The following is an 11,546-nucleotide window of genomic DNA, read 5'->3' on the forward strand; positions in this document are numbered from 1 at the left end:
TTAAAATTCCAAGATACATGCATTGGTGGCCTTCGGCTGTTGTCTGCTCTATGGTGGGGTTGTTGTAGCTTTGACACATTCACCATTTCCTTTCTCAATTTTATTTTATTGCTCATTTTGTCAGTCTATGCATAATTTTGATTACTAAACTGAATTACAAATAAGTAGGACTGACAATCCATTTACCCCACATGAGTAATTTGCTCTCATTAAAATAACAAAGTTCAACTGTCATGACTGTGTTAATTAAAGATAAATTGAGTTACTTACACCATGGATTGGTTCTACCAACATGACCAATACAATGAAATAATTCCTTGCCTGACAATTTCTGTACCTTTTTGAAATATTGGTCATCTGTAAAAAAAATCATAATCTATTAAATAGGATAAAATTATAACAAACAAGAAGTTGAACACCATGCTGTGAAAAGCATACATCACTCTTTACCAAACAAATGCCAGACATTGATGAAAAGTTTCATTACTCATTTCTTTATATTAGTACAATTCTTACCAAATTAATACTTTTTCTGATTTAAAAAAAAAATCTTAGTTTGATGAATTTGATTAATGTTCTGCCTTGGTCAAAATGTAAGAATGACATCACATTTTCTTACTTTCCCCTGAATTTCAGTTAAGGATGCCTGATATCTTGTACTTAAAAATATCTTTTTGAAGATCATTAAGAATTAAACTCAATAGAGAAACAGATCCTACCAGTTCACCAAAATCTTATGCAATTGTCCTCTTTTGATGGCTATTAAAATTTCAAGTACCGTATAAATCGTTAAATAAGCCGCAGGTTTTTTTCTCTGTCTTTGTCCCTGCGTGTTATACTCGGGTGCGTGTTATGTAAGTATTATTTTCTGTTTTCAGGACGACGGTGAAAAAAAAATATCTGGATTTGTTTTCTGGAGACAGTCAGATTTTCAAGTGCTTGCAGTGACTTGATAAATTGTTAATGTTGCATATTTTGTTATGAATAAATAAATATATTAACTAAATCGTTTGTTTTTATTTCATTCAATCATTGTTGGTTTACAGGAAGTCGATAACCATGTGTTAGTGTTCATTTCGTAAACAAAGAAAGATAACTGTGTCCATACAGGATATTAATTGTGTATTTATCATAAATATGTAGTTGTTAGTTGATTTAATGTGTTTTAATATAAAATTTTCTAATGAAATAATAAAGAAAGAAATTGTGTGTCTTGCCAATATTACAAGTTTCTTTAAATGACGATGGTGATGCATGTGCTTAAATCGACACTTTAAAGTGCTTCATAAACAAAGAGAGATAATCGTGTTTGAGAAGAGGTACCAAACAGGATAAAATACTGAAGAGTAACTGTTTGTCGTTTTATTGTGTTTCAAAACGAAATATCTTTACGAAATATTATTGGATGTTTTTCTAAAAAAATAAAGAATACTAATTTTTATAATTCAATCTGTTAAAACATTTATTTATTGCCGTCTTATTTTAATCCCCCTTGTCATTGCTCATAACACTTTCATTTAAAAATAGACAATGACTTGCAAAAAGTAAATTGTTTTGTTTGTTGTATTCATCCAAATTAAAATTGAAAAATGTTTGTTACGTTCAGAACTTCAACTTTTATTTTATAGACAACAATAAAATTCTTAAGATTGGTTTAATTAAAAAAAAATCTGACTTTTGGGTGAACAGTTTTCACACGTGGGTACAGGTAAGTAGGTCATAATCAAGGTAAACAATGGCAGTTTTATGGCTTGGGTGACCTTTCATGCATACATTTTTTAGATTAATTTAAATCCTTAATGCCAATTCAAACAATAAACAAGCAATCAAAACCATACTAATTTTAATCAAAACAACAAGGTTCAATGGACACCCAAGCTGTCAACACATGGCCATTGTTGACAAAAAACATCAAACGAAACTGGCATAATTAAAACAATGAGAAAAGTATAATTATTTTATTACGATTTTTTATTTTAATATGACACAAATAAATATATTCAAAAATACTCTCAACTTTCTCACCAATCTGAAAATAGAAATGAAACAAATTACGGTGTGAGTTACAAAAGGAGAAAATATTCATGACACTATCAGGTCAGTAGAATAAATATACGTTTTCTTCAGTGTGCGCTTAATATTCAGGTGCGTTTTATGTAAGGACAAAAACAATCTTCCCCCCTAAAAACGGCCGTGCGGCTTATAAAACGATGCGCTTTAAATTCGAAAATATACGGTATAAAAAAACTTTGCAAGACTAATATTTTTTAAATACATGTATAGAAATCTAACTGTGCCAAGTTGTAAATATATGATCATTTGATACAGCAGTAGAATCTCTATATATATTACATATAACTGTAAATAGTTAACCAGATTAGCATTACTAGAAATATTTTAAGACAGGTGCATATGACATATAAGCACATCTTTTTAGCATGAAAGTGTTCTGTTTTATACATGTATTTATAAAGTTCTACATTGTGTTATAACGAGTTGTACTATGCAACAGATTTTTATAAATGCTAGATATGCAGTCATTTTTTCATGATGGTATATTCTTGTACATGCACTTTGAATTTTTTGTGTGTGCTTTGAGAATTGAATGATTTTGGAAGGATGGATATACATGATATATAGATGGGGTCTTTACAATATCTTTCATGGCGTGACACACAAGAGACAGTAGACAGGCTTTCATTACAAACTGTACTGTGTAATTCCAAATTCATTCTAAACTTACTCTTTTAAAACAATTTAAAACTGTTTAAAATTGAATATGGCTTGCATTCTTAAAAGTTAAATATTTTTAGACTGATTGATTTCTTTTAAAGACTGAGCCACTTACAATGACTTACACATGTTACAAAATGTACATGTTTATAATTTTTTAGTTATTGCAATGTATTGTGTCTAACAAGATGGTAGAGACTCATAGGTAAACAAGCAACTAAATATTGTATGTTGTACCTACATGTATTCACGCATAAATATCAAATTAAGTTCTTCAATATCATACACATATATGCATGTAGTCATGCAGAGTAGTATTTATACACAATCGTAAAAAATCTGCCACTGTATTATTTTTTTTAAATAAACATTGTCCAATAATACCTTTTCTTGTTGTAAAACCCGTCTTGTTATTGATCCCATCTGCAGAAATACATGTATGTACATCTATAATGCCATCTTGGAAAAGACTATTGACATGATTGAGTGGTTTGACCATACTGAAATACATTTTAAAATACATGTAATTTTAAAACAATTATCATCATGATCATGAAAGAGTACAAACACTAAAACATGGGCAAAAGTTTAAATCACATGGATAAAACAAGAGGATTCTCAATATCAAACAAAAGTCAAAACCAAGAGTAGTAAACATCCTTAACATTGCAAATTATTCATATACATGTATGGTTGATTTACTCCAATTCCCGGGTAGCCACCTAACAACTGGTTGCCTGATTGGTCTAAAATTTCAGGGTGGATAGATCTTCACCTAGTGAAAAAATTTAACCCAGTCAGATTTGCTCTTTATGCTTTGATTTCAGAGACATAAGCCAACCAGATGATAAGCAGGGCACACACAGTTTTATCCTACCTCAGAGGTCAAATCCTGAACAGTTAATGAGCAAGTATATATATTGACACAACATTCAAGCTTGATACAGCTCTGAATTTGGAATCCAAATTTTGGATTGCGAATTAATAGTCGACACAAACTAGCTATAGGTTTCTGACACAGAATGAATATGGTCTAAAATTAAATTGACATTTACCTATTATTGTCAAATATCCAAAATCTAAATACTTGGTAGATTCAGCATATCAAATAACCCCAAGAATTCAAATTTTTATGAAATCAAATAAAGTTCAATTTCGGACCCTTTAAAATTTATTGTGAACCAATTTGATAAAAGGGCCCAAACATCAAACATAAATACATGGTTACATTCAGCATAATAAGGAACCCTATACATTCAATTTTTGTTGAAATCAAACAAAAAAGTTTAATTTTGGACCCTTTTGGTCCCTTATTCAGTCAGGGATATATATAACTCTATAGGGTTATTACAGGAAAATAACATACATTTGTTATTGTGGACTAAAAAATCAAAGAATTTTGATAACATATGTATGTTACATGTTTCAAAGGGACAATATACATCATTAGTTTAGTTAAAATGTATAAAAGTTCTATTGATATTACTTTTTTCTATATGTATACTTAACTATTTAAAGATATTACAGTTCATAGTTTGCCAATTTTGCATAGTACACCTATATGTTATTACAGAAAAAATATGCCTGTAATACATGTAATAACTAAAGGGTGTTATCACAGCTTCTCTATATTACTTCAAAGCATTTGCTCAGACATACATCATGCTTAATTACAATGTAGTTTAATTTATTGGAAGAAATAATGACCAGAGCATGTAATGAGGTTCTGCGCAAGTTTCTCAGTAATTCGCAAGTGTCTTATATAATAATTTACATTACTTCAATTACTGAGCCTTGTAATCACAGCTAAGTTTATCCCTTAAGAGCCTTGACTCATTGATTTATCATGGTCCATCAAAAATGTATTAATTTAATTTAAAAATTAGTTTTAAAGACTATGCATTTAGTTTCTGCGCAAAGTCTCGAGAGTTCCCTAGAGCCCACTTTAAATGAAATAATTTTACAAATAACAAGCATATGTTATTACAGATTTAGAAAATTTAAGGTGAAAGTATCTGTAATAACACACCCAAGTTATTTCCTGGAATAACCCTGTAGAGTTACATGTATATCTCCGACTGTTATTCCTAAATTGTTGGGACAAAAACTCCCAAAATTAATCCCAACCTTCCTTTTTTGATTTCAATTTACTTATATTATTATACTAAAGTTAATGTGCTAAAACCAAGAAAAATGCTTATTTGTGGCCCTTTTTGGCCCAGTGATTCCTAACATTGTCTATTGTCTATGTTTACACTTTAAAAGTATCTACATGTAACTTGCTTTTCCAACATATATAACTGATAAAGAAAATTTATACTATCACCAGGACCATAAATATTGTTAGTTATATACTGTTTCCAGCTGTCACAAAGACTCACATTATATTGGATTTTGACATTAAAATTTGTCAAAAAGTAATTTTGAATTTCAGTACAAAATATTTTCTGTTTTTTCATTCTTTTACATATATCTTTGGTTTTCAATTCTAGTGTTTATATTTATTTACTGTGCAAAGATGTATTTTGTCATCTATTTGATTTTTTTGAAAGTTGATCGCCAAAACCCGGAATTACCCATATCTGCTTCCAGAACCGGATCCAATATTGTAATTTTCTTCTCATGTCAGCCATTTTGTTTTCAATGTTGTTTTTGTCAGATACGATTTTACTCGAATTTACACATTATTTGTAGGCGATTTTCTGTATAAAGCTAGCGGTTGAACAAAATGAACATCGCTGTAATGAATAATGATGCTAAAAACAAGTTTTGAGATCCTTTATTAGGAGACTTTGGTAGAAAGGTTTCCAAAGTTGTTTTTTTTCTTCTCAAGTTGGGCATGTCAAGTGTAGCTAGTAACCAAATCGAAAGTCCGACTGCAAAAGTGGAAGGTCGAAGATCTCAGACAACCGCTAATTTGAAACCCTACCTCCAAATTGAAAAGATACAAAAAATTTCGTCTTATATTCTTAAATTGCCGCCAACAGCATGAACAGTTGAACTTATTTTAAGACTGCTGACGTAGTTGAATACGTATTGACGACAAACAATATTCCTACGACTGTTGCCATTTGGGAAATCTTAACTACTTGTCTTTAGACATTTTCGGCGATTTAACATTTCATACATTTGTTCTTTGACAGCTTAGCCAAAATCTCGGGTGATGATGAACTACATTTAAAGATTCCTAATGTAATCTGCCCTACTTCCTATGTACAACTTCAAAACTTTTGGATAAATCGACGATCATTTAAGGTTTTTTGGGTTATATTTTTTGTAATCAAGAATTAAAAGTATGAATAAAATGTCCAATAAGTTATAAATATAAACATAACATCCAGCTAGATTATAACAATGGTACATATCGTCTCGTATTGTGTTTTCGACCGTCTGACGTTTTCGACCTAATTCTACTTTCACTTCCCTAGGCTGTGCATGCCCGCATGACGTCATATTAGGCTGCTATACTAAGTAACAATAGCAAATGATACCACGTGTGGTGAAGATTTTTCAAATAAAGTTATTATATTAAGTATTTACGTTTTTTTATTTGATCTCACATTTTTGTACCCTTTTCACTTATACTAGTTTTACCTTCCAAAAGAATCGGTCTAAAATAAACGAATTTTCTAAACTTATGGCAGAGGTCTTTTTGCATGCAAAGTTAACTTCAAGGTCATTAAATCACATGACTGTCAGGTGGTTAGTCATGTTAGTTGTAATACTTAACGTTAATTTGAATACGGAAATACCCATGCTCCTTACAGCTTTTTAACAGAAAAAATAAAATTTCAGTTAAATTTTATTCACATAAAAAAAACAGTGTCAGTGGAAATAACAGACAATACTCACCAACCTCACTTCACAATGGATTAACCAAAGTAATTAAAAAAAAACATGAATGTATACAAGACCATACAAGGCTTCAAACGTGCCTCATTCTGAAATGTGTACAACTTGTCCAAAAAAGACATCAAAATAATATTTTATATCTTAGAGTTGTATATCTAACCATTTAATTCTTTAGGTCATAAGTGTGATGGCCTCTAACACTTTGATATAAACTTTGGTCTCATATTTATAACCAATTTTGGATTTGTACGACATGTCGTTTCCGACTTTGACCCGTTTTTTTAGATAGGTCGAAAACACCAGACGCTTGTTTTTTGTCAACAAAGGTGCCATCATCTAATAAACTCAAATAAAAAAATAATTTAAGATTGAAATATATTTCCGATACAATTACTTTATGCACAAGTATACTAGCGACTCTCAAAATATTTGGTATGTCTATGTTCAAACATATAACAGGGAAATTCGGAAAAATATGTTAGTAGGTCGAAAATACAATACACGAGGATATTTCAGCATTTATTGGGTAGAACACAAATCTATGGTGCTCGCGTACCGTTACGTTAGTCTTCTGACTCTGTGCACAATTTTATATTTTTTAAAGCAAAATTATTGTCTAATCGTAATGCTAACAGGCTAAGTTTGTTTAAATGAACATATTTGCCTATAGTTAATGACTTTATTATCATGATTATGGGTTGACTTTAGTGAAACCATAATCATCATGATCATGATCATAATAACAACACTCAACAAGTTCAACAAGTTTTCACAAAAAAAAATGTGTCTGGCTGTCTGCATAATTTGTACCTTGTGTAATGTACATTATTCGGTACTTACATTTTGCTTTTTCAAACAGCACTAGAACATGTAGAAATAGGGTATCGGAATTTATTATACTGCGTAGAACCTTGACCAGCTAACTTCCTTATATTCCCTCAGCTGACTAATGTCTTTTAATAGATTTCGTGTACATTCGGAACTTCTTCTTCTTCTTCCGAAGTCCACCCTATTTCCAAAAAAAAAGTCAATACGTGAACCTTAGAACTTTTTTTATGTTACTAGTAATTCTTATTTCTACTGTAAATTATATCTCAGTGTTTTCATTATCATGTGTGTTGAGTATAATGTTGTTTTTTTTATTGTAAATCAGGACAATTTGGGTGTGCTGAGTGGTGCTAAACTGATAAAGTGATAAATATCGGTCTCACTAATTAGCGACAACAAGAATTTCAGCGACAACAACGTCAAGCGTCAACAAGCGACAAGAAGCGACAACAATTTTGATAATTTAATTTGCCCAATAATTCGTACAGTATAAAATTTTAGTTTTCGAACCACTCGCTCAACATTGGAACGGAAGTCACGACGCCCCTAAACGCACAAATGACGTTCACTAAAACCAGAGTTTTTGACGGAAATGCATCGAACTCGAAAGTTGTCTATCATTTAAGCGACAACAAGCGACAAGAAACTATTTAGCGACAAGAAAACATTTTTTTTTTTTAATTAAATCTAATTATTGCAATAAATATTAAAAGAATATGCAAAAGAAAATAATTTTAGCGACAAGAAAATTAAAATTGATAGAAAAAAATGAAACATTATTTACATATTTATTTTATCATCTATTATGTATAACAGCCAGTATTACGTTTAATTCCGCGCTTCATACAAAATGTACTTCGGTCAACGCTTTTACACCCCAATAAATTTACAAAAAGAGGCATTCAATTCTTAAATAAAAAAAAATGTTTTCTTGTCGCTAAATAGTACGGCTTCTTGTCGCTTGTTGTCGCTAAAATATTCTTGTTGTCGCTTGTTGACGCTTGTTGTCGCTTCTTTACGGTTGATGTCGCTAATTAGTGAGACCCATAAATATTGTTTTTATTCGTATCCAGTATGACGGTTAATGTCTCCATCTTCATAAACATTTATCGAAATTCACGAATTTAGCTTTAACTTGTGCTTTACATGCAATTGGACAAGAAATTTGATTTCTTGTTTTGGCAGTCTTATTTATTAATCACTTTTAATATTGGTTTCCTGTCATGAGAACATCAATTCAGTGTTATGTCACTGTGTAATGAGTGTCTCGTGTTTTATTGGGTGTTTGACATTTGCGCCGATTTTTAAAAGTTTCGATCTTTCATTTGCCGGCCGATTGTGCAAAGGTAAATTGCAGGTGAATGTCACTTTCTATTCATCAATAAATATTTATTAGGAATGTTTATTATGTAAATTATTGCAAAATAGTTGAAGACATTTCTATGGAGAATAACAATTCCAATGAACCCACTATGAAAGCAAAGATATGTGCACGCAGTTTAAATAGGATACATATATATCAAATGTATTTTTTTTTAACTTGGTGAATAAAATTTAAAGAAATCAAAATTGCTTAATTGCTTTTCATATTTGTTTCAACCTTTTAAAGTATGACTATTAAATATGATATTTTACATTTATTGCATATATACGTTGTCTGTTCTATTGTCGGGTTGTTGTCTGTTCGACACATTCCCCATTTCCATTCTCAATTTTATATTTCATTGATGTAATGTGATGTAATAGTGGAGCGGCGGAGAGGACAATTTTAGAAATTTAAATTACCTAAATACCTCATGGGATTTTAATAGCTGATTGGAAAGCTGAAATCCTGTACTTTTTGAAAATATGTGTCGTCAAATCTGGTACAATAATATCGAAAATCATTATGTGTTCTCAATCTTGTAGATAGATATTACTGGATCTCATATGCATGTAAGTACCAAAGACAACTGTCTATTCAAGTCCCAATTTATAAAAGTAAACTATTAAAGGTTGTAGTTTGGTCTTCAACGCAAAGCTTGGTTCACACCAAACAGCCATTTTATATAGTCCATATCAATCATGACAATGGCGTTTGGGGTTAAACATGTTTTTGTAGGTAAATAATATTGCCATGGCACTTTTTTCATGAGAGTGTTATAGTCTTTAGAGTATTACTTCCTGTTTGGTGGAATAGTGAAATAAAAGTCAATACGTTCTAGCTCAATATCCTATGTGGCTTTGAAGGTATCATAATTGTCATCCTCAGCTTAAGCAATGTGTTACTGTAATTTGAATTTGAAAATGACTGAGCAACATTTTTCGAAGCACTGGTCAACTCCACCATAGCGAATCACATGACTTTGACAATCAGTAAATTTTAGCGAAAAATATCTTTATAAGTAAAGAATTGTCGCATAAAAATTAAATAATAGAGTACACAGGAAATGACAAAGTTAACATAGTCTAGTATGACAAATCATTTAAAGAAGAAGAAAAAACTAGCAAAAAAGGGGTATGGGGCCCACGCCCTCTATGTCCCCCTCTGGATCCGCCACTGCCTTCTGTTGTTGTCCATTTTGTCAAGTAGTAATATAATCCTCAAAAGTACGTGTAGGTTATATGCTATTTTTATCAAGTTGATTGTTGACACAAAATACATTTTATTATAATATCATTCCCCATTTCCATCCTCAATTTTATAAAGTCTCCTTCCATTATAACACGGGCCCACCAATAATACAACAAAAATGACAAATTAGTACAAAAAAGCGCTATGTTTTCATATTGCTTGAAGTGCAATATTCCAATAAAAATAAACTACTCACAAACCACTGACCTCAATATAATCAGCTAAAATACGGCAACTTTTTTAGAAAAGCTATTACTTGTGTTTTAACAGAATGAACTGAAATAATTGAGTTATGTAGTTATATGGTTTTACAGAACCGAAATGTTTTATAAACTATATGTTTCATATCTGTTGATAGTTATCAAAATTATATATTAATAAATGAATTTATGATAATAGTCGTTTATTGTGCACTTTTGAATTACACCGAAGTTTTGATTAAAATTATCATAAAGTAAAAAAAAACTTATTAAAAAATACACACAAAAATAAGAAAGAAATACAAAGTTTTGTTTCCTACAAAAACTAAATACACACAATAACACGACAAACAAAAAGGTGTAATTATATCATGTATATATGTTACAGTGAATTTGTATAATCAGTGATTATGTAGAATCCCTGAAATTTTCAGGGATTATGTAGAATCACTGGCTAGTTTAGTGATTATGTAGAATCCCTGAAATTTTCAGAGATTATGTATAATCACTGGAAAAAAACATCAGGGATCCTACATAATAACTGAAATGAATAAATTGTTGTATTTATAAAGAAAGTTAATAAATATAATATAATTTATTGTATAAATCACATAAAAACATCATAATAAAGTAAAAAAAATTGTAACACTATATCAAAATGATAAACCCATTTTTTAGCCAAGTTAGGCACACTATATTAAAATTTTAAACACAATGTATTAAATTAATATCCACATTTTAAAAATCCTTTTCCTGCACATATCGAATCAGATTTTAACAACATCCCTAAGAGAAATAAAAAGTTCAGTAAAAACATACGAATGTACCCCACCACACAAAAAAAAATATAAAAATAAATCAATGGGAATTTGCAACCTTGAACTGGTTCGAGCAAGAACGATAAATAGATACCATTGCTTTGTGTTCAGGCAATATCCTTTTTTGAACCTTTTTTTTTAAGAATTGCCATTATGTTTTTTGGGTTTCCCTTTTCTTTTTTATCCTGTCGAATTGCTATGAGAATATGCAAGCTTCCTCTTATTAAAGTTTGTTCTATTTGTCAATCCCAAGTTCTGCCTGTTTTTCTTTACACGCATGTAGATGCCTAAGTTCTCACAGTTTGAATTTCTTTCAAATTGTTCTTTGAACAACAAAAAACCCCACACAAAACAGTTGTTCCATAATCTACTTCACCATTCGCTTTACATGTATCACAAATAACATGCTTGTGGATTTACAAATAGAGCATGAATATCCATTTGATGCTGGCTTTTAATAAACATACAATACATGTAAAGCTATATAGTTATAAAGGGAAG

The 11,546-nt window shown here is 30.5% G+C and overlaps 1 long non-coding RNA gene across 1 annotated transcript; it reads right to left on the reverse strand.

Annotated features, from left to right (window-relative positions):
* Nucleotides 1-270: 270 nt before the first annotated feature.
* LOC134723737 (uncharacterized) lies at nucleotides 271-7,520 on the reverse strand. The gene is made up of 3 exons (XR_010108173.1): nucleotides 7,426-7,520; nucleotides 3,118-3,233; nucleotides 271-357 (listed from the first exon to the last, which is right to left on the reverse strand). It is a non-coding gene; the product is annotated as an uncharacterized LOC134723737 (long non-coding RNA).
* Between the last annotated feature and the right edge of the window lie 4,026 nt (nucleotides 7,521-11,546).

Source organism: Mytilus trossulus, chromosome 6, assembly GCF_036588685.1.
Source record: "Mytilus trossulus isolate FHL-02 chromosome 6, PNRI_Mtr1.1.1.hap1, whole genome shotgun sequence".
NCBI lineage: Eukaryota > Metazoa > Mollusca > Bivalvia > Mytilida > Mytilidae > Mytilus > Mytilus trossulus.